Source organism: Balaenoptera physalus (genome assembly GCF_965194825.1).
Source record: "Balaenoptera physalus genome assembly, chromosome: 3".
Lineage (NCBI taxonomy): Eukaryota > Metazoa > Chordata > Mammalia > Artiodactyla > Balaenopteridae > Balaenoptera > Balaenoptera physalus.
Window position 1 is genome coordinate 159,363,651 of NC_138890.1, and position 25,499 is coordinate 159,389,149.

Genomic DNA, 25,499 nt, shown 5'->3' on the forward strand with positions numbered 1-25,499 from the left:
ACAGAATACAGCAAAAGAATAATTTAATGAACTTAGAAGACTAACTAGACCTTTGTGCCTAGCTTATCAGGGAAGATACAATTTCAATACCAATGAAATAAACTCCCACAAATTGGTTTTTCTTTGTGTGCACTCATCAGCGTAAACACAATTAAATTGTAAAGCTTGTACTTGTTCAGGAAAGATGTTTTCTATTCATATTCATGCTACGTGGGTGCTTCGGTTTCTGATACTTTGTTATATGGAAACCTTACAAAGTGAAAAAAAAAACTACAAGTTTATGAGTCTTTATCACAGGATTAAAACATATGCCTTTCCTTTAAATAAATACTATTATTATTGTTTTTCATCAAATTTTCATATTAAGAATGCCTTTTTGAATTAAATTCTAATTATTATGAGGCCTGAAACTTTTTAATTAGCATATGCTGTAATTCAAATGAAATGATAGCTAATTTGTTCCCATCAAATTAATACAAAAAACAAGAAAATCAAAAGTTGTGTCTTAAGTTTTTTATTTCAGAAAGTAAAATCACACATAAGTACTATTTTTTAAGGCCTGAAGAGCTTCCTTGCAAGTTTATAAAATGCTTAATTCAATAATATAAACTTCACAAAAATACCCTAAATTACTACTGTGATCTCTGATTTTCTAATGAGGAAACCATGACTCAAAGATTATCATCTTGCCCCAAATCATGCTGTTAGTAAGATACGGTTTGAAATTCCACTTTTACTGACACCAAAACTTGTACAGTTAACCAAATAATCAGTTATGTTCAGCTCTGTGTAACTAAATACCAAATAGACATTTTCCCAGCAATAAATCAATGTCTTATAGGAGTGTCTGTCTGTCTCAGCATACCACATATTTCATGTGCTGCTTGCAGGTATGTATTCTACATAAGATTTTATTCTTGGGTTACATTAGTATAAATTAGCTATCTCAGGAAAATGGAATGTCCATCATTGTGTGTGGGAAGACTACTTTTTACATTGACACAACTAAGAAAATTTCCCTTTTACAATAGTTTCAATCAGGAATCTGGACTGAATGATATTTTTGGAACATGATTTTCCAGCAATTACTTTACCACCATAAGATAGAAAAAAATCTAATATTAAAAGAAATTTCTATTTAAAACTTGAGTTGTTTAAATCATTAGATGTGTGACTTTATTACAACATCAAGATTTCAGACACTAAGGATTCAAGAAATTAACCGGGGTAAGCAATTAAAATATGACCTCAAACACCCTAGTATATTGATCAAGAGTTTGCCATTTTTAAAGCTACATTTATGAAAAACAATATCAAAAGCCAGAAAGCTAAAGCTTAATGCATATTTTAAGGCCAAAAGCAATATAGGAAAATTCACCTCCTCTTGAGAGGTGTTTTAAAAATTGTTTAATCTACGATCCAATTTGAATCTCATTGTTCTGAGAACTCCAATATGTCTCCACAAGAGGTCATCCCTGTCACCTCAAAATTAGCTATTAAATGCTACGCTCTATTGTTTTAGCCTGCTTGGGATACACATAAAATTATCCCAAAGATTTATCTAAATAAAGAAGGTTTTAAAAAATACATGCCCTGATTTAAAAATAATAAGCAATGTAATTCTGTATTTTCACAAGTGATTTGATAAACCAGGCTAAGTGATAGTTACTAGGCAGGGGTGTTGTAAACTAGTACTCCAAATAACAAAGCATTGATGTATAGTCTTTGCTGATTTCCAATACTCCCACCATGGCTGATTTCAAGGTATTAACATGATACCCCTGAATATGGAGTTGGGAATGTTGTCAGCAGAATGAATATGTGGGTGTAATCTTTAAATAAAAGGAAGTAGCAGTATAAAGCGTCTGAGGCACGAGTAAGCCTGGGAATTTTGTTGAGCAAAACGGTCATTGGGCTAAATGAACAAGAAAAATCAGCTAATGAAACAATTTCATTCAATAAGAAGAAGATGGGGATATGCACATATCTCTTTGAGATCTTGCTTCAAATTCTTCTGGCTACGTACGTACCCTTTCTTTCACTTTTATTTGAACTTGTTTTCATAGGTTCTGTAGGTGGATAATTAGAACATTGATTTGCAATATTTTTACTCTTTTAATATGAGCATTTGATCTTAAAATTCTTATGTGATTATAGATTTAGCTTCAGCCCATGCATTTCTACATGTTGTGGTTTAACATTTATTTAATTCACAACAATTTCAAATGTCCTGCTGGATTTCTTCTTGAACCTATGCATTACTGTATTTAAAAGTGCTTTATTTAATTTCCAAACATTTGAATATTTTCTCAGTATTTGTCTTATTTTTTTCTATTTTGATACCACTACGGTCAGGGAATACCCTGTGTATGATTTTAAATATTTTTATTTCTTTATTTATCTTAGGTTTGTTTTATGGCTCAGAATGTGATTTATCTTGGAAAAACTTTTATGTGCACTTTAAAATAATATGTATTCTGCTGCTAGCTGGAATACTGTATAAATTTTGATTAGATAAATTATTTGAGAATATTGTCCAAATTTATTTAATTACAGATATTTGTTCTACATTTTTGTCAATTACTGAGAGAAGTGTTTTGAATTTTTCTATTACAATTGTGAATTTTTCTATGTTTTTTTCATGTCTAACTGGTTTTTCTTATTGCATTTTATGGATTATTGTTAGATGCATACACATTTAGAATCAAGGTATATTTCCAATGAATTGACCACTTTATAATTATGAAATATATCCTTTTATCCCTATTGGTAATTTTCCTTATTCTGAAATCTATTTCATCTTTTATTAACATAACCCCCAGCTTGAGGACAGATGTATCTGTCCTTCCATCTAACCTAATTTGTACAACGGGAGGAGATGTGTGTAGGCGGAAAGGCAAGCTGTACGTTTCTGTGTTTATGTTCATAGTTCTTAGAAAAATGACCTTTCTCTTCCTACCTCCACTGCACTGGGATCTGCATGTGCCCCCTCTGCTTTGATCACCTCTCCCTGGCCCTGCCCTGCTTCAGCTCTTACTCCCTTCATTGCATTTCGGCTAAAGCCTTTTCTGATCTCCACCCCTAAACTGGGTCAGATCCCTTACTGTATATAATTTACCTGCCTACCATGCTTCAAAATAACCATGAATTTAACAATTGACATAACCCAAACATGGGCTGGTGTCTCCCTGCCCCCTTCCCAGGGATTTGTTTCAATGTGGATGGATCCCCAGAACCATAAGCTATGATAACCCAAAGTTCTCCCCTTGATTTCTGAGAATTCTAGAGACCACTTCCTCCTGTTTCTCTCTGCTTCTGCACAGACCCACCACCTATTCTGTTCTGCATTCGCCCTGCACAAATCGGTCCCTCCTCTGGCAACACACTCCCAGCATCTCATGCTAGCTACCGATGGGAGTTAGGGAAGATGTGGGGATGCCCAGGGGAGGCCCGTGTATCATCACTTGTGCTAATGGTAATAAGTAAACCCGTCTCACCATCCCCCTCTCTCTTCCCCCTCCTCTTCGCCCTCCTCTTATCTTGGCACAAAGAGAAATTCTTCCCTTGCCAGAAGGGCGGGTCATATCACTCTCAGGTCCTTTCTGCTCCAAAGAAGAGTCATCAAGGAAATTTTCTGAGTAAATATAGAGCTCACTAATTTCTTGTAAGTCAAAGAAAGCTCCTTTTAGAGTTTGCTTTACCCTGGGGTGATTGGTTGCTAGTTTATTTTGACTAATGTTTCCATCCTTTTATTATATTCTATTCTTTTATTTTGCTATATATTTTAAAATTATGTTTCTTATACATAACATATAGTTGGTTCCTTCTTTTAATACAACATGACAATTTCTGTCTTTGAAATGCTCTGCTTATTATTAGAATTTAATGTATTTATAGATATGAATGGAGTAAAATCTATCATCTTGTTATTTTTTTTTACCCCATCCAATTTTTCTTCTATTATTCTTTTTCTCTCTTCATTTGTAGTAATTATCTTTATAATTCTATTTAATATCCACTACTGTCTTATTATTCATAGCTGGGTTTTGTTTTGTGGTTTTTTTTTTTTTTTACAAACCTGTATTTTATATAGGAATTACAATATGCATCGTAATGAATTTAACTTATGGTAGTGAATGAAACTTACCTCAGTACATTATACAATACATCATAAGTAGAGAACTTTCAATTTAAAAAAAGGCTGGGTTTATAATTTTGAATGCTAGATCTTTGATATAAATACTATGTATAAATCCCTCACATGTCTCTCAATCTTGATTTTTCAAAATATTTCTTCTTCTTTCTAACATTTATCTATAAAAACCAAGCAGATAAATCTGTTTAAAAAAGAGGAACAAGCACTTTTGCAGAAAAGTGGCATACTGGCATGGAAAACTGGACTTTAATTATAAGGCTTATAGCTGGATGAAACCTTGAAACGAAATGGAAAACATAGATATTTTAATCAATAAGTTATTAACCAAATTCTTCAATTTGATCATTTTCATAAAAAACATAAAGAATACATATGTATTTGTATGAATAATCATTTTATTTAAAACATAGTTTCCCTTAGTTTCCTTTTTAACTGTCAGTTGAGTAGTGGTTTCTGTCATTAGATGTTACTATTTCTTAGTTGCTATGTAGTTGATTTGTTTTGAGTTATTCACGTCCTACTACTCTTCTGTTTTGTCAGTTTTGCATGCTTAGCAAATGGCTAGAAAGAGTAGAGGATAATTTAATAACAAAATATAGGGAAATTGATTTTTTGTAAATAGTACCCTTTTTAGACTAATGGATGTTTTTTGAAAAAATTCTTGCTAGAAAGAAAAATAAGGTAATCTCTTAAAGTTTGTGCCTTTGTTTTCCATTATATTTAAAGAGTGTATATTATTCCTTGCTTATTCTTGTTGCTTGGGGAAAATATTTTTATTGAAATAGACTGTGTTTTATGAAGCTTATCATATTCCCTAAAAATAAATGCCAGACTTTTGTCTTCATTTTAATTTAAATGCAGAAAAAGTAAAATCACTTGTTTAATTTGCACTAGTTTCCATTGCACTATTAGTATGAAAAACATATACCTAAGCAATTTTAAATAGACCAAATTTAAGAAGAATAGAAAAATAAACTAAAAACTTTTGCTTACAAATTGTATATACTGACTTCAATGATGGGAAAATTGATTTCCTGTTAGAAAATAGATTATAAATTAAAATATCTCTTTCAAATGAAAGATTCCTATTCCTGTACTTGAAAGGAAACTGACCTATTCTCAATTTAAACAAAGCTCAAGGAAAGCATCATTTTAGAGCCTAAAAAACTGAAAATGCCTCAGAAGTGATTCTTAGTAAATCTGCAAAGACAGAGGGTTTTGTTTTGTTTTGTTTTTGTCCCTTTTGCTTCAGCTTTCACTAGTATTCTTTCCCCTCATTTAAAAAACTAAAACCCTCCTGCAGTGTGCCCACTCTGGACCCAAACCTGTTTTTTTCAGGTACTTTTTTGAAAACCATTTCCCTGTTGTGCATTAACCCAGTTTTTCTTAAATATGTACTATTGTTGAAAGGCTAATCCCACATTAATAATCCTTAAAGAACTAACAAGAATTCAATCACACACAACCTCTACATCAGCAGGATATTTCAAGGTGGAAGGGAGTACTGGTGTTGGGTTTGTCCTCAATAACATTATTAATGATGTGGATGAGTGAACAAATATTATGAGAAGGAAATTCATAGATATTAAATATGTAGAGTATGCAGAAACAAATAGGCTAGAAGCTAATGCCTGTGAAATGACCTAGAAGGTTAACAGTTGTTCAATATTCTTCTAGGTTTCAATAAACTAGGTTATTTAGTTGATAAAATAATATAATCAGTAAAGAAAAATGCAGCAATGATAGTTAAACTGAAAGGCAAAGAAAAAACAGAAACTATATAATGTTGCATTGTTACATAGTACAGTGTTTCATGAAAATTTCTTAAGCTTTAATTCATACACAAAACCAAAAGCAGTAGTTCACTGTTCTTCACCGAGAGAATACATTATTTATGTGGAAGAATATTTAAATTCACATAAATAACGTAAGTAATCTTTTCATTGTGAAGATATTCATAACATTCAAATAACTTGATAATATATGAACTCTGGATCTTCAGTATTTTTGATCAATAATTGATAATCAAGATTCAGTTTGCAATAACTCATGATCTAATGCTAAGAAGGGGAAACAGGTTTCTTCTTTAACTTTCATATTGGCTTTACTCTATTCAATAGATTGTGAGTTGAAATTCGTTCTCGGTCTCTACAAGTTATTTTGAAACATTTTCAGATGAAAGGCATTCAACTATTTTATAATTCCTAACTTGTGGAAAACTTTTTATCTATTACATCTCAGATCTTTAGCTTAACTCCTCTGATGATCCAGTGTAAATAAATGGTTCCATTTTCTTGCTATATTAAAAATTCACTATATATATAGGCACACAAAAATAAACAAATTGGAATTCTTTTAATTTAGATAATATAGTATCCATGGCACTTCTACTTTTACCATGACTCAAGTTAATACCTTTCCATTGTCATTCATTAGATTTTACCTGTGAAAGGAGACACATCACGTGTTTTATTATAAAAATGGGAATGAAACTAAATACAGTGTTTTATGAGGTAACAAAGTTTTATTTTATCTTGAGGGATATTTAATGAAATCTCTCTCCCTTACTACTTGACTCACAATCTAGCAAAACTGAATTGAATCCACAGGCTTTTTAACAAGGTTACTACTGGATTTTATGGTTCATTGCAATCAGATATATATTGAGGCCGCTGTCTTTATATTCTAGGCTTCTATAAACAATGTGTATACATTTTCAAAATGATGACACTTTCTTGTCTAGCCAAATCATCACAGAAAATGTCCATTATTTCCTCAGTATTAATAACAAGACAGTATAGAATTCACCCTCTATATATTCACAGAATTCACTCTTTATACATTCAATTTCTCTGTTACCAATTATATTTCTGGTATAATTAGGTTTTGAAAACAATCTCAGTTATAATCCTTATTTTTAATAATTTCATTTAAAATGCACTGATAAAGGAAATAAACAAGGCACTACCAAAAAAACCTCTGCCCTTTATTATTTTATATAAGTCATAAATTCTGTCTGTCCTTGATTTTTCACCATTTAGCTCATCACTAAATTTTGACTAATTATTAAACATTTCTCTTCCTCTATATTAAAAAATAGCAATTATTAACCCCCCATTTAATATTCTGTGAATTGTTTTAGCGTGATGTTTTATTTCTTTTAGTGATATGTACCGATGATAACGAAAGTAGCGTGCAGCATTTGTGTTCCATCTATTTCCATATAGATTAAAATTCTTTCAATTTGGGATCTAACAGTTCTAATGCCCATGATTATTTTTAAAGAAATACCACTAACTCCCTGCATGATTATTTAGAATACATATTTTTTTAAAAAATCCTCTTCACTTTTAATGGAGCTATCAATAGTTTTAGCAAAGTTTCTGATTTACTATTCATTTAACAATATATTTCTGGAAATTGTAAGATTTAGTCTGATCTGTTCCCTTAAGGAGTACCACAGGCTACTTTCACAGCTCTCCTGAGAACTCCCCTCCCTGTGCAGGATCCAAGAAGAGGGTTGCAAGTACCTTCTAACTTTGAGAGTAGTTCCCCATATTTACATTATTTTGATGTAAGAGAAATCAATTTAAAGGGAAGCCAACAGAGTAGTACTTAGACTGTGGAGCTCTCATACGAACCCATATAAGTTATGCCATCCCCCATAACCAAGTCCCCATTGAACACTTCCTCCAGACAGGAGAAAAACTGGCAGGTATATTGCCTGCATACTTGGGAGCTGTCACATAAACAACATTTAATTGCCTTCGTTTACCTTTTCAAATGACCCACCAATAGTTGTGGTAAAGTACATCCAACTTTTCCTAAAACATAAAAAATATCAGATTGGTGGACAAAATTCTATTCAGTGATCCCTCCCTCAAGTCTTATACCCCTAATTCTCAACTCTAAGACATCATGGACCCTTTTCCTTAGCATTTTGCATGCTATTAGTATGTACCTATTACAGCTGGAATGGAAATGTTGGAGGTAGTAAAAAACAGCATTTATAACCTAGGAGTTAAGGGAACAGTTCAACATAAAAGGGTGGTTTTCATAACTGCCTGACCATAATCTCATCAGTCTTCAAGACTCAGTTCAAAAATCACTTTTCTCAAGCTTTCTTTGGCCCTCAGCATTCCTGATCTCTGCCATAATTCTAGGACTAGCAAGAACCTCTTAGTCAGTGTTTCTTTGCTTGTTTTACTGTTGTCCTCCAAATTCAGAACCTATTCCTGATAGGGCTTATATGTGTTTTCAAGATTAAGTTAGATTCCAATTAGACATTTAATATATTTTCATGACTGTATAGGTAATTACATGCTACCCATAGATTTTAAAGGGTCAAAGTTTTGATGCTCTGGAATCTAAGGGAAGGAATTCAGAAAGAAAGAAGTGGGTCGTTGTAGAAGATGATGTACAGAGAATGAAATGTGAAGTCGGAAAGATTGAATATCATATCAAACACATTTTTTCAAAGCAGTTAAACTGGCCTTTTAATGATATTACTTAGACTTTCCAGACAAAATGTGTAACAACTGAACTAATTCTTATAAAATGACTTTGAAATCCCCAAACTCAAACATAATCTCACAGTCATTATTTGTGATAAAACATTAATGTGTTTTATACCTTGATTGTGAAAAATACCAGAAGTGAGAGAAGAAAATAGATTTATTGTGAGTTACAAAATTTGAAACCGAAATTGATCCTTTTTATTCTTTCAAGGAATTTTTCCCCAGGGCTATTTTAGCAGCAAAATCAAAGTCAGAACCTAGGCTCCTCTAAACAAAGGAGTTTAATTGTATCTTACTCTCCCTCTCTTCTCTGTCTCTTAAGTTTCTCAGTAGTATCTAAGGGGTAAGAACCATCCCCCATGGAGGGTAGAGATCCTTGGAATTCTGATGATGGTGATGATCTTTGTGAAACTGTGAGGTGAACATTGAACACAAAATTGATTTATGATGGGGTGTCTGGGGAAAACTGCACTCCTTCTCTTCGGTCTCCTGAAACTAGCCAATATTACCTTTGTTTGGGGTAGATGCTCTGTCCTCTGCATATAATCATGGGACTGTTGGAAACATCTTTTCTCTGGGCTTCATGCCATTCCTTTTTCTCTCTTTTCTTTCTTTTTTTAAAAGATGTTGATGCATCTAACTCCATAGGATTTGTGACAACACTACATACAGCCCTCAGGCTTTGCAAATTACAGACTTCTTATCAACATTGAGGTAATTTTTTATTAAAATCACATTTTAAACTCATTACTGCCGAAGGTTTATTTCTTTTTTCTTTTTTTTTTTAAAAAAGCATTATTGGAGCTTCCCTGGTGGCGCAGTGGTTGAGAGTCTGCCTGCCAATGCAGGGGACACGGGTTCGAGCCCTGGTCTGGGAAGATCCCACATGCCGCGAAGCAACTAGGCCCGTGAGCCACAATTACTGAGCCTGCGCGTCTGGAGCCTGTGCTCGGCAACAAGAGAGGCCGCGATAGTGAGAGGCCCGTGCACCGCGATGAAGAGTGGCCCCCGCTCGCCACAACTAGAGAAAGCCCTCGCGCAGAAACGAAGACCCAACACAGCCAAAAATAAATAAATCAATAAAAAAAATTTTAAAAAAAAGCATTATTAAACAGCAAAATAAATAAATAATTTTAGATTTATATCATGCAAGAAATGACGGGTCCTTTGCAGCAAATACATTTAGGCTACACTGTATACAGTCTACAGCAAGACTGTTCAGCCACAGTTATTTCATATAGTTCTTATACAACTAAATGCTAATTTCCAAACTTCTCACTACATGGGTCACTGGATGAAGTCAAGGGCTAGAGATTTTACAATCACACGTGAGAAAATTATGCATCTGGACACACTTTAGGGCATATAGAACAGGTTGGGACATTATAATAGGAACTGATATGCTATTTTAGAAGTGCTAAAATTCTCCAGGTTAATATAGCTCTGCCCATATTTTATACAACTCATTGGTTTGGGTTTGCTAATTCATAATGTAAAAATAATCCAGGGGTGGGATCAAAAACTCGTTCAATTGGAAATGAGCCTCCTATCTCAGTACTGTCATTTTTTCCTCAGATGAACTGTAGTTTCTGTCATGAGTAAAATAGAATAGAGATCTTACAGAAAAAAATTGTCAATTTTTGGCCATGCAGCTGTGGCCAATATCCTAAGTATCGAAGGACCAAGGATGAAAATATACATTTTTAGGAGGACAGCCATATAAGAGTATACTTCTTACCAGTTGACTACCTAAGTAAAGAGAAATTAACAATTTTATATAAGCTACTGCATTTTAGTGTATTTTCTTATAGCAGTGTACAAGTCTCTCACATTACTCAACTCCAAGAGGGTACTGTTTTTATAAAATTCATTCCCTATGGTGTGCCCAAAAGTACACTCCTAGTAACAAGTGATGTATAACATATCAAACAAGAAAGAAACACTCAGGAAGAATCGGGAAATTATCATCTAGATCTCTGTTATTTGTGCATCACCCTTTAGCTTTAACAAACAGAAAAGAACAAGTTGTAATTATAGGCTCATGATTTACATGAATGATATTTAATGAAATTATAGAACACTGATAAATAGTAGAGTCTATAATGGGAAAGTGAACTCTAGCCACTACACAACATGGTAAGCATGGTAAACAATGACTAGGGGAAGATGGCAAATAGAAAGGGAAAAAAATAGAATTAATACTGACTCATTTAATAAATCTTGATAAAATAATATGATTAATTTTTAAATGGGAAATAACATATTAATCAGATGTAGATATTTTGTAGGTTCTATAATTTTTGTTAGATAATTGAACATTTTATAGTATTTGTTTGTATATGAGAACACCTAATATAAGATAAAATTGATATAGAGAGAGATGGGTAAGGATAGTAAACACAGGTAGGGAGATGGATTATAGAAAGTGTCTTATAGGTCCTAAGGGCCTGTTACCATCTCTTCTTCATATTCATGTAAGCATACTTTATTAGAAGACTTAAGTCTGAGTTTTTCTGGATATGTTTGTAATCACTTCCTCCCGCCCCCAATTCCACCCCCATTTTGAAGATCATTGGTCCAAGAAACCTACAAGTATATGGGACATTGTAATAGGCAAAGTCACATATGTTAATAACGACAACAAAAACTGTATTGTGAGACCCTTTACACAATACAATATAGAGAATAAGGTCTATGTTGTCTCCCACTAGGTCTACATTCCACAAAGCTGGATTTGAAAAGCTGAGGCAGAGGTTCATAGCTGTTCACTAAAATTCTTTTTCCTGGGTACATAGCTTGACTACATTCCCATATGACTGAGTCCAAATTAACATGCACCACTTCCAGGACTGGACCATATAAATCTCACCCTGATCCTCCAGTTCTTTTCACATTTGTCTTTTGAAAATAGAGAGATCCAAGACACTACAGATCACTGGAGCTATAAGAAAGGAGACCTTGAGTTCCTGAACTACCGTGTGAAGAAAGCCACCCACTGACCGGGAATATCTTCATTTCAATGCTGTCAAGAAATCAAATTTAACCTTTAATCTTATTTAACCTTGAGGATCGTGTGTTAAAGCAACTAATGTTACCCAAGCTTTTACAGGAGACTAACAAATAACTCGACATTTTCCTCTATTCAAATTCAGAATGAAAGAAAGAGGCATGGGAGTGGAACAGGTGGTGGTAAAATATGACCTTACTAATGTATAAAGCTATTCCAAGGGGTGCAGTGTAGCATTCAGAGTTGATCTCATGAGCTTCCAAAGACATCGGGCTAAGTGACCCTTATTCTAGTTTCAAAGTTCTGTTCTAGCTCTAAGTACACATATAAACTTCAGGGAGAATTACTTATCCCATAGGGGCTGAGGATGATTAATAAAACCTTCCGTTACGCCTAAAAGCACTGACCTATACTGTACCCTTTAGACAAATCGCATATTGCATAATCATGATAAGTGAAGTGCACCAGGCCTAGATAAGCTAGTCTCTGGCATATGTCCAGACGAGACTAAAAGAAGAGTCGTTCAAGCCATGAGTGGAAAGATGCACTTTGATTGGGGTATGGAGCTTCCTGAGGTGTGAGGAACCCCTCCCTTCCTCAGAAATTACAATCTGCCTTGGGGGCTCCCCTGACAAGGATACTGGTATCCAGGTCCTTGAAACATTCATCGTTTTGCCATGAACATGTATGTGCTTCTTTTCTTCTGTAAATTTGAATAACTAAGAATTACTTATTTTGCCCAGGTGGTATCAGTGTCTGGTCTCTCCACAAATTTGGACATACTGTTGACATTGGTAAGTACAGAGGACACACACAGGCAGAGACAGACCACCATGCCTTGCATTAAAAGCAAATAAAATTTAAAGTCCTTTCACAAACAACGTTTGAAGTTTAACTTTTTTTTGGTTTGGTTTGTAATGATTCCCGGGAATGCTGTGATAATTATAGAGGTGAACTGTAAGTTTCTGGTACTTGTTAAAGTCGCCCAAGCAAAATAATTTTGCAGAACAGTAATCTAAGTATGTTGATAGTGAATAATAAGACAAACAATGAGATCATTGCTGCTTTGAAGGGTTTTAGAACTGTGAAAAGGGCATCATCTGCTTTTAGAAACAGAGTTGAATAATTTTATCTTCTACTTCTTAATTTACAGTTCTATTATTCACCTCTAAATGCCTTTATCCATTTCTTAGTAGCTTGCCCTTAAACAACATGCTTCTACCATTCTCACAAGCAATTTGATTTCTCTTTTAGTTTAAATAGAAGCAGGTTGACATTAGATGCAAAATATCTACTATGTCAATTGTCTAATATTTTTCCTTGAAGTGGAAAGAGTAAGATTAATGCACACACACACACACACTCAGAGCTCTAAACAGCAACAACAACAACAACAAAATATATATAGATATAGATATAGATACAGATACCACCAGAAATCTATTAGGATTTGCTGTGAGATAAAACTCTAAATGGCACTGCATCCAAACTTTCTGCGTAGGTCTGCAGATTTTTATGCATTATTCAATTCATTTAAAAAAACACCTTAGAATAAAAAGCAAACACAATAGAAACTAAATGAGACAGTCACAGAGAACATCAAAAATAGTAATTTAATCTCCCATACAATATTAAGCTTGTTCAGAGACTATTTTTGGTTCTTTGGATTCTCTTTCGAATCTAATTCAGTTTATATATGGATATGTTTATAGGGAGTGAAGGGTAGAATTAATTACCCCAAACATTGTGCATCCACCCCTCTAATATTTTTCATGTTAACACACAAATCTGTTATCTTCATTACTATTATACTGCACTCAGATTACAGCACAATTAGAGATCATTAACCCTCTCCTTTATAATCAGCAATTTTCACGGGCCACAGATATGCATGCACCTCTAATATATTCCTATGTATCTTACACTTTCATTTACCAAAGTGTCAAAACAACTTTTTTTTACATCATTGCTATGTGTTTTAGTTTCTGCAAGCTGGCTGTTAGAAGACAATTATTTCTCCTAAATGGTTTTCCCCTCGATCTGGCTATTTTTTTAAAGAAAGAATAAAACACTGTAAAAATCAGAAACTTTGGTCCCACTCCTTTTATTTTATGCACAAAGAAGCTTATTTATGTACGCCAACATCACAGTGCAGAGAAAGACACACTGGCTCTTTATTATTTCTTCTGTACTTTATACAGGAAATGTGTGGAGAACAGGTCTTTCCTGAGGTATTATACTCATGTGCTTTAAAGATTAAGAACACTCAGTATGCCAAAAAAATGCTGTATACGAAAACATGTTTTATTGATTAATTTACCAAAATTCAGTTAAAGTTTCTTTCAACTTAATGTGTTTGTATATATAAAATTGTATATTCATATTTTGTAGTGATGTGATTATCTGGTGCTACAATTCTAACGTCTAATAGGTTTTATTCTATTTCAGTTTATTTATTTTATGCTTTGCCAGAATGTGCTTACGGAAGGCATTCTCAAGCATGAAAATAAATTATAAGCAGCTGGCACATAGCTATTCTTTAAATTATAAACTTCCTGATTTTTAGGGACCAGTATTCTTTTTCTGTTTCACTCCTCCACATATGAAAACCCAGGGAATATTCGGTTGTTTTGTATGAAAATGTAGTTAAGGGAAGTACACCCACTTCTTCTGTCTCATGCAAAGACTGAGCTCTTTAACTGGTCTCTCCTTTGCACTCACTTTCCTCTCTGATCTATTTTGCACAAGGCAGCCAGGGTGATCCTTCACAAACACACATTTGACCATGTCAACTCCCTGCTTACAAGAGTGTAATTACTTTCTATTCTCACTAGCACATTGCTTTGAACAGAATATATAATCAGAAATACCTGTTGAATATTGCATGCCCCCAGGATAAAGTCCAAACTCTAATCTGTCTTCACTTACAGTGTTTGGTGACCTTTCAGCTTCATTACTGATCAATCACCCAGTGTCACTTAGGTGACATGAGGCCACTTCCATAATATCTAGTATCAGAAGACAGAGAAGAGATGAAATAATTCCTTCAGCATTTAAATATCTAAGCTCAGAAGTGACATCTGTCACTTCTAATATGTCATTGCCCCAGAGTCACATGATTCTTCCTAAGTGCAAGAAATTGGTGGTGTTGGAAGTACAGTCTCTATGTGCCTCGAAGAGAAAAGAGCCAAATATCAGAGAACACAGTACTGTGGGCCACAGTGCCTCATCCATAACAGGAATTTCATAAACTCTTAATGAATAATAATCAAGATTCATTAGACTGCAAAAGATGACACAAAAACACTTTGGCAAACAAGGGAATTAACTAGTTCTTGTGCATAATTTCAAGAAAGGCAGGGGTACTGCTTGACTTTATGTTTCAGAAACATAGACGTTTCCATTTTTATATACTCCCACTGATTTCCCATCTCTACCCTCCCCTGGTTCTCAGCCTTATTTCTCAGACTTATTGCCAGGTCTCTGGCACAGCTGTAGAGGTGGAATTGTTGTCAAGTCCAAGTTGTACATTCCCTATTTTCCCAATTGAGTCTTGCTCTCTCTTCGTTGTAAGTTCAAATACATTATTGAAGGACTCTAGTTCCCAGTTTAGCCTCCTCGGAGTTGGAATAATATGTTCCATGCAGCTTGAACTTGAATGCAAAACGCTTCCTTAGGCCAATCACCACATCCAGAAAGCAGAGGTTAAGCACTGTACAACTTACTAAATCCTTATTACCTGGAACCCTGAAGTAGTTTCTGCTCTTATACTGTAACAGTGACTATATGAATGGACAATGGCCATCTCATGTGTAAAAATAGAACACTGACACAGAACCTCTGCAGCTATCAGTTTAAACCACAACCTCTGCAGCATTTGGCCCCAAATAGTAAGGAACTAGTTGATAACTGACAGCTTCCCTGATCTTTGCCCTCCAGCTCCAACTTAGGCCCAACCACAAAAAGCCAATTATGAGCCCTAAACAGTCACGCAGGATGCCCCACTCTGGTCAGCCCACCCCCAGATTCCCTGTGCCAACATCTCCAATCAGGTCACATGTGAAGCTTTCTTTTCTTTCCACTATAAACATTTTCCACTCTCTGCCTGCCATGTAGTCTCTGTGAAATGCAAGTGTTGGTGGCTATTCTCTTGCTATATCAAACTCTGATAAATATCTTTTACTTGTTCTCATTTGGGAGGTTTTCCTTATTTTCACCGCCATTAAGGAGACTTTGCGGGCTTCCCTGGTGGCGCAGTGGTTGAGAATCTGCCTGCCAATGCAGGGGACACGGGTTCGAGCCCTGGTCTGGGAAGATCCCACATGCCGCGGAGCAACTGGGCCCGTGAGCCACAATTACTGAGTCTGCGCGTCTGGAGCCTGTGCTCCGCAACAAGAGAGGCCGCGACAGTGAGAGGCCCGAGCACCGCGATGAAGAGTGGCCCCCGCTCGCCACAACTAGAGAAAGCCCTCGCACAGAAACGAAGACCCAACACAGCCAAAAATAAATAAATAAAGAAGATTTCATTTAAAAAAAAAAAAAAAAAAGGAGACTTTGCAACAACCCTTAAACTAAATGCACCTAATTATGTGAAGCCTTTATTTTCTGCCTAAATAAAAATTATTTTGCACCATGTTACCAAAGAATGCCCCCTTTGTGTTGAAAACCTGTGATCGCTACTAAATTAGTAGAGGCTTCTGCTTTGCTTATTTATTGTCCTTTTCCATTTTGTACTATCTTATGGGTTCCCTATATGATAAAAACATTATTTCTCCAAGGTGACAGAGTATATTTAAACCCATGCTATTACTACTTATGAGGTTGTTTTGTGATTTACATGTCATATTATTAGCAAAGATGCATTAATCTTAACCTGATTTTTTTTTTTCTCCCTCAAGGTTGAAATACAACCAAACATATATCTGATAGTGATTCAAACTCTCATCTTGTCCAGTCAGACCTGTCTTAAGTGGCACACCTTTAATTAATAGTTTCTACCTTGGAAAAAAGAAAGGTAATCTTGTTTTGGAAATGCTATTACTTCGGAACACTCAATCTGCCTGGATTGTTGAGTTAATTCTTATAACTGGAACATGCATCCTAGCCTGAGGCAGAAAAAGAGAGAAACAAAAGAGCTAGAGAGAGCACAACAGAGAGAAAATGGGCATTTATAGAGATAGTATTAGAATAGTATTAGAATAGAAGGGACTTTTTTTTTTTAGTACCTACTAACCATATCAAGTGAGGAAGGACTGACTTACCTCACAAGCATATCACTTTAATGATTTTGCATGGTTGTCCTCTGCTCTGAAGAATGATTGTCCTTATAGCCTGCAAAGTATAGAAAAGGTAGAGAAATTAAATTGTGTATTAAGACAAAAATTACTTGACCTTTCAGAAGGACTCCATCTCCCTTGGTCTGCAATGCTTCCCTTATGTATTTCTTTTCCCCCATAGGCTTTCCTTTATGAAATTGTTTCTGGGTGACCTGTGAGATGGGACCTAGTTCCACCACTAGTCAAGTCTTCAGTGTTGTGTTCAGTTACTACAATGCAACCCAGAGATTGATGTAACTATCTCTTAATGTGACTATCTACATATCTATCTTAAAATTACAATTCAGAGTTGAGATGATTGTTATTAGGACACTTCAAAATGCATTAAATTGAGATGATTGCTATAGGGACACTTCAAAAGACATTAAATTGAATTTTAAAATGAATTTGGAGATTTTACTTTACAGAAAATAAAACTGACTTGGTTGGTTGAATGGTTTTATTTGCCATTTAGGCTCCTAATTTCAATCTGAGGTCTGCTAACCCCTGGGATTAAGAGAAAACTTTATGAAAAGCATTCTGACCAAGCAAATAATTTTAACCAGTTTTCAGGTGTCAGATTCGAATAACTGTTTCCTAATTCTTGTTGTTCCTCTTTCCATTTTTTCCTTTTAAAAAAAACCTTTCTCCCACAAGGTTTCATTTTTCAAAAGAGAAGTGTACTTCTCAACCTTCTTGAACTTGACTCTGATGCTTTGTCTTTGGGTGTTGAAATCTCCAGGATGCAAAACAAAGGGGACAATTCAAAACATTCACCTCTATTTTAAAAAGTAGATGACTCCAATAGCTAGATAACAAAACCTTTGACAAATAAATTTTTTATGTTTTTATATTGAATTCTTTCAAAAACTTGAAGAAATATCTAATTGAGTTGTCAGTGGACACATGATTATAAATCAGTTTTTATGATAAATTACTCTGCAATTTTTGTCATAGTTCTTTGAAGGAATTCAAAGAATTGAGTGACTTATAAAAGAGCCTCTTCTCTCATCTCCTTATTTCTGAGAATAAGATTTCTCAGAGCTTAAATCTCTAAAAATGAGAATATAGAAATATAGAATCTGATGGTCACCTTCTAACAGTAAGCAAGATTTATCTATGGATACATGAATTTATAATAAAAAATTTATTAAGAGATGCATTTTCCCAAGAATGCTTTTAAAAATAATTGCATTTCAAAAACTACCAAATTATTACTTGTTAAAAATTAAACCAAAACATAAATTTAGTTTTATTTTTAACAAATAATAATTAAAATAATTTTTAAAATGCATAAAACTATACAGCAACTGAAAATTAAAATTATTATTTTTTTGTCCATGTGATCAATACGTGGCTTTCAAGCACTAAATCAGTAAATACGATTGGTAACCATTCTGCAGGGAAAGCAGTGCCATGAACTCTGGTGCCGTTTGATTTACGTGGCCCAGGAAGGCTTGAGTGGTGGCCATCTCAAAGATGGCAGCACTATATCAGAAACAAAAGTCCCTTCCATTTCTCTGAATTCCAAACCTCTAGGGTTTTATAATTACTGAAGAAAGGCAGAGGGACCTTTAAAATAACAGATACTTAATTTTTCCACAAAATAATTCAGGCAGGAACAGAGCCACATTTAATGTTTATTTAGGAAAGTAAGTGAATGTGGCATTTTTGCCCTTGAGCATTGTGAAGAAACTTCATAACTCTTAATACCCAAGTTGCCAGCTTTCCTATATCCTGAGGATAGTGACAGCCTCCCTCAGTGTTGATGGTTTCATGTGCATTTACCTCACCCCTATCAGTAATGAAGTACTGTGAAAACTCTGAGATGGCAAGAACCACCACTTGTAGATGCAGAGGGTAAGAATCCAAGTGTCATCAAGGCAGATAGCATCTTCTAGATATCTTTTTTTGAGGGTCCTTCTCTTGGAAACTTCACTTGCTTTCATAAATGGTTAACTGGGCAGTGGTTTTATTTTAAAATATCCTCTTTTCATCTTTCCAACGGAAAGATTTTGAAAGTTGTCTGAAGCTGACATTGTAGACGTTCGCATTTTAATAGAGATGCCTTCTTCCATGAGATTTTGAGTGTCTTTTTAAACAAAAATCGAAAAGCATTGTCTGTAGTTCTATATTTCTCGTAGTTATTTCATTGACTGAGAGCACTTAATGCGTCATACTATTCCTGTGTTCATTTTTATTTAGTATAGCTGTGTGGCAGGATCGACTGTCGTTTTTAAGGCAGTGAAACATTGGATATTGATGTGTACCACTGTTATATCAATGCACTTGTTTTCAATTAGCAATAATCACACCTCAGGTAAACCTCATTGGCTATGCTTATACTGCCCCTGTACAAAGCTTCAGTGTATTAGATTGTAGAGAAAGAAAGCTATGTGGCATAGAGCTAAGAGGAAGGATGGTGAATATAAATAGCTCTAGGTTTAAATCCTGGTTCTGTCGCCTTCTTTAACCATTTCCTGTAGATATTTGGTTGTTATGTAATTGACACTTTATAATTTTAAAAGAAATATTAAACATTGCTAATTTGTGAAGATTAGATCAATGATTTTTATTCAGATATTCTGGCTTTAGGTCATTCAAAGAGGTGGGAATCAATATTAAACTGTGACAGTTTTGAAATGTTGTTATTTTATAATGAGACTAGATTGATAGATAATAAATCATTCCACACTATAAGAAACAGTGTAACAGACAAGAGCTTGGAAAATTCCTACCATTCTTTGTCTCCTTCCCTTGTGCATTTCCCTGTTTTATAACTGAGTTGGATTTCTTCAGATTTTTTTTGAATCTAACATTTTGATATTCCTCATCACAGAAATCAATTTATTCTTAATCTCACAAGATATATTGTCTTTGATGGAGAAGCTAAGGAAACTCTTTATTAGAGTACTAATTCTACTTTACAGTGTAGGTCTCCTTTATCCTAGGAGTCACATTTACAAAACTTTTTATTTTTTTAAATTTGTATAAATTTAATACTCCTAGGTATTAGAGATGAGTAAAATAATACAACAGAAAGAGCACTGTTACATTACACTGAATTTGTTATAATGGTAACCTTTTAAAACAGAAAATTAATTTTATCCCTTATCTTGAACGTGCTGTGGCATTTTTATATTCACCTATTTTGAGTGAGTAGATTATAAAAATAGGTGTTAGTTTGGAATGTCAATATCTTTACTGTTCTATGGTAGCAGTGTGTCTTCCTTTGGACAACGGGCACTTTTCAAACAATAAGCGTGCATTTGAACTGTATATACCTTGCCGGTGTCCCCTTAGACTGGAAGACTCCTCTCTTCAAGTTGTCAGTGCCTTCATAGATGTGGCTCTTCCAAACTGAGGAGAGAAATTGATGCACTATTATTAAATTATGGTCACAAATATTAACTTTTGGTCTGATCAAAGTTAAAATTATAAGCATTCATAGTTTTAAAGTTCTAATTTTAAAATAGGTGACACTTTAGATACCTAGGTACAGATACAGTGATACCATCTTGCAAAACACATGCTGTCATTTAGCTGTTGTGCTTGCCATTTACCCAGGGCTGATTATGTTTCAGAAGTTGAAATTGTAAATATTACTTTTATCACTTTACACATCCCTTCTTCAAACACACACACATCCACACACACACACATACACACTCTCTCTCACACACACAATTATATGGTTGCTATGGTAAAATATTTTCCCTGAAAAAAATTGTTTGCCTCAATTTGGTACAATCAAATTTATTATATTCTCAACAAGTTTGGTGCTTTTGAGCAGATGAGTTTTAACTCATGTGGGATTGACTGTTATTCAGCTGACATACAAAAGTTCCAGGATAAAGGCCTGTTTGTATTTTAGTATTTCTTCAGCAACAGCCATGAGATCTTTGTTAAATGCAAATAAATCTATTCTACGTTGCTAAATCTTATTTTAATACTTGGGGATGTTTATTCTGCATCTTTATAATTTACCAAATTATAACAGATTTTATACACTTAACAGATTTTCTCTTACTTGGCTAATGTTCCTTGAGTTCAGATATAAAATTTCATCAATTATTTAAAATTAACATAAAATAAAATCTAAATAGCCTAATTTTCTAAGTCTATATCTCTTCAAAAATAAAGAATCACATATTTCTCTGTGTGATTTTAAAAATGCACTTAAAAAATCTTCTATTCATGCAGTTAAGCCTACTAATTCCTTTAGCTCATCTTTTATATGAGAATTGGTTTCTAAATTTGGCTAATAAATAAAGAGTGGTCAAAATCACTCTTCAAATCTCCTTGGACTATGTCTCATAGAAATTGCTATACTGTTCTTAATATGTCTATTAAAATGTATCTTTCTTGCTATGATGGAATATTTTTCCTTCAGGTAAGCATCAGTTAAGCCATTGTCTTACTTTTAGAACCAGTACTCCATTAAAAATATATACCCTTCAACAATAGAATCACACTCAGATGGATGAGATGCTCATATAACAAAAGCCAGAGTGGATTTGAGATTAGATGGGGGAACATCAGATATGTGTCCCTTTCACCCATTTTATGTTCATTCCTGAAAGGAGACAAGGAGAGGAATCACTTGTGACATTCATATTTTATTTTGTCTTCTTTTTTTTTGGCTGAGTGACTTATATATCAATTTTCTAAGTTAAATATATATATATATAGAGAGAGAGAGAGAGAGAAACTCCATTATAAAATAAATAAAATATATTTTTCTATTTACAAAACAAAGATAACTGTTAATATGTTCCTCAGTAAGAATACTGAAAATATTATCAATGTAGTTTAGATTAACACAAGTACAAGTTTCTATAAAAAATAAAAACATTTTATTATTTCAATATAACACTAATTTTTGAATAAAGGTGGAGGAGGTAAAGGTGCTATTTTTACCAACTAAGTTGGCAACTGAGAATATATAGAATATATTTCTAAATAAAATGCAGTATATATTTTGTTCAAAAAGTTTTCTTTGAAGAAATTCTTTAAAGTGAATCTGCTCAGTGTCTCCTTCTGGTTGTGTTATATTATTTCTAGATGCCTGCTGTATGATGCAAAATATCTTCTTTACTCATCACTGTTGCCTCTTTGGGAAAACAATGTATTTTTTTATAATTTCTAAAATAGCTTCAGTGTGATGTTCAAATAAATTAGTAAGTTTTTTCAGATAATATAAAGAATTTTGCTTTTTGTTAGTTATTGACCAAATGATTAAGTTTAGCAATCTGTGGGAGAGATTATCAAAGATAGCCACCATCAGTTCCTTCCCATCCTGTACATAAGTGAAATTCTCCCCAAAGAAAAGACCCTGTTTTACTTCCTCTTGAATCTGGGATGGCCTTGTAACTTGGCTTGTTCAGTAAAATGAGAGGCAGTGATACTGTGCAAATTTCAAGTCTGGTAGTTTATTTATTTATTTGTAACTGAAATATAATTGACTTATTGTATAAATTTAAGATGTACAACATGTAGTTTGATGTATTTATATTTTGTAATATGATTGCCATTGTAGTGATAGTTAGCACCTCTATCACATCACGTAATTATTATTTCTTTTTTGTGGTGGGTATAAGTAAGATCTAGCCCCTTACCAAGTTTGATTATTATAGCACAATCTTGTTTATATTCACTGTGGCATGTATTAGATCTCCAGGACTTATTTGTCTTCTAGTTGTAAGTTTGCACCCGTAAACAATGTTACTTCAGGTACAGTAGTTTAAGTTTAAATTTAAGAAAGCTGGCAGATTCTGCATAATCTCTGGGGAAAGCCATTCACCACGTAGAAAATCCCACTTTCCCTGGGCAACTATGTTGTGAGGAAGCTTAAGAAAGCTAGACTGAAATAAGACATGGAAGACAGCTGAGGAGCCTGGTAAGAACTGAGACTCTGACATAAGACACCAGTTAAGTCATCCTAGCTGCTAGGGGCCATTCCGGTGGTCCCCATCAAGGCCTCTGCTACTGTAGAGAGACACAAGCCTTTGTGTTCTGCCTTATCTGAACTCCTAATCCATGGAATTACGGAGAAATGAAACTCATGTCATTTTGGGTTAAGTCTTTATGCAGCCATAGATTAATGCAACAAAATCTTCTCAAGGACCGTTGGGTGCTATGCCTGATAAGTAATATTAATGGTAAAAGTAAATACCATTTCTCAATCCCTTACTACGTTTCCAGCAAGAATTTTATATGTAAAATCAAATACAATTCTTACAACAACCCACTGAGGTAGACAGATGTTGTTGTCCTGAGTAAACTAAGACTTAGAGAAATGAGTGGCAGAGATACTTAATAAAAAGGGCAGCCAAGACTGGACCTCAGGTCTGACTTACCCAGGGTCAAGTTTTCAGCCTCAGGATGTGCTTAATTGTGCCAGAGGTGGGGAAGATCACTGGCTCCTGGATTCCATCAGGTCTCTCTCTTGGGCTGAAGTTTGTTCAGCTCAGTCATTTTATTAGTGTTCCATTGTTGCCGTAACTGACTTCCACAAATATTGTCAATTAAACTAATAACCATTTATTATCTTCCAGTTGTACAGATCAGAAATCCAGCAGGCTCTACTGGGTACACTGCTTAGGGCCTCATGAGGAAGTAGCTAAGTTGTTGGCTGACATGAGATCTTACCTGGAGGCTCTGAGAAAGAATCTTCTAGGCTTACTCAGGATATTGGATGCATTCATTTCCTTTCATTGTTTCCACATGGTCCCCTAGATCTATCTTCAAGCCAGTCACATAAATCAAAGCCTTCTCATGCTTGGATATCTGACTTCTCTTTCTGCCTTGTTTCTCTGACTTGTGCTTCTGCCTTCCTCTTCTACTTTTAAGAGCTCATGTTATTATGTTGGAGCCCCTTGGATAATACAAGGTAAACTTCTTATTTTAATCTCATCTGTAAAGTTATTCTTGCCATGCAGTGTAACACATTCACAGGAGTAACACTAGGGGCTGAATGTCATGGAGGCCAAAATTCTACCTACTGCAGCCACTGAGTGTTGGTTTGCAAACCTTGGGAGCTTCCTGAGTGAAACCTGAAACTGGTCCCCATACACCCAGGGGAAGGGGACACCAAAGAAGGAAGCAGACAACTCCAGATTGATGGGTGGCAGGTTTAATAAGCCAGGGAATTTACATACTAAGCTTGTCTTGGGTGGCTGCAAGATGAGTAAATCTCTGCAGCTGCTTGCCAGAATCTTTAAAAAGTTTATATAGAGGCCAAAAGTGTGTTCAGTCCCATATTCAGTTCAGATGGTCTCAACAACACCTGACTCTCTCAAAGATATGTCCTTGAAACAGCTCCTAGTGTGGGAATGGTGGGCGGAACTTGAACATTCATTCCAAGGACAGGGGAGTTGTGAGGATTCCCTATTGCCTGGGTCCAGCTCAAGGGTAAGTTGGTAAGCACATCCTCTCAATGACCTCCTCCAACACTTGAGCCTTGGATTGCTCGACATTGTGGCAAATTCTTGAAGAATACTCATTCCTGCTGAGCTGACCTCACCCTGTGACACAGTCTTCCCAATAAACCATCTATCCTGCCACCCAATGACACCAGAGGAAGGAGCTCTATTAGTCCTAGTAGTCTTGATGTATGTTGTTTCCTTTGCTCCAACCCTTTGCCCTGCCCTTGTGCTGAAGAGAGAATGTTTTATTCCACCTATTATTAGCCATCTAATCAAAAGGCACCACAGTTACCACCCTCAGTATATGTACTATACATTAAGAACAATTGGTTTTGCAGAAGATCTCACTAATTTAGTGAGACCAGCTTAATTCATAGTTGGGAAAAAAAAAAAAAGCTAATATTCACTATATCAGATCCTGTGGTGAATATTAATCAATCATCTGGTAATACACAGTGGATTAAGGATTGAAATCAGGTTTATCTCAATACAAACTCAGGTTCTTTTTATGTTTTATAAAATAGTTTTCATTAAATTATATTAAAAATGTGGTCAACAACATGGTTTCAGAAACTATCATCACATGTATACACTAGATTTTATCTAATGTTATACATTTAATGTAAGTTATAAACTCACAGATGTAAGCTGTAAGATGAAATAAACATGAGCACAAAACAAACAATAAAAATTTTCCAAGAGCAACTTTAATAAAAACACTGTTTTTGTTTTTTTTAATCGCTGGTCTTCCATATCAGAGCAATAGACCAATATCCAGTTGCCAATTTATTTTACTCTACAGAACTTTGTATTCAATCATTTGCTAGCAAGCATGCCTTTATTACTAGCCAATTGGATCTTTGAAATTAGAAACTGAATATTTGAAGTCAGGACTTGAGCCTAATAATCAGCTTATTCATTGTGCTTAACTGAATGCCTACAACTCACAAGTCATTTTATTATTCAACAGATATTTCTGAATGTACAAATAGTACTTGGCTTTCCATTAGGCATCAAAATTCAAAGATAAAAGTTATAGTCTTTGCATTCATGAAATCTATGTTCTATGGACACTCA

At 34.6% G+C, this 25,499-nt stretch overlaps 1 long non-coding RNA gene across 35 annotated transcripts in view; it reads right to left on the reverse strand.

Moving 5' to 3' along the window:
* The window catches only part of LOC309656873, a 1,296,162-nt gene that overhangs the window by 864,819 nt on the left and 405,844 nt on the right, over positions 1–25,499 (reverse strand). For 32 of the 35 annotated variants that reach the window (XR_014261525.1, XR_014261535.1, XR_014261536.1 and 29 more), the window contains 3 exons: positions 21,469–21,571; positions 20,280–20,355; positions 16,942–17,011 (listed from right to left, as the gene is read on the reverse strand). This is a non-coding gene — a long non-coding RNA (uncharacterized lncRNA). Of the gene's footprint in view, positions 1–14,987; positions 16,786–16,933; positions 17,012–20,279; positions 20,356–21,468; positions 21,572–25,499 lie in introns of those variants that run through there. The other 3 variants (XR_014261534.1, XR_014261524.1, XR_014261549.1) reach the window with 3 other exon arrangements.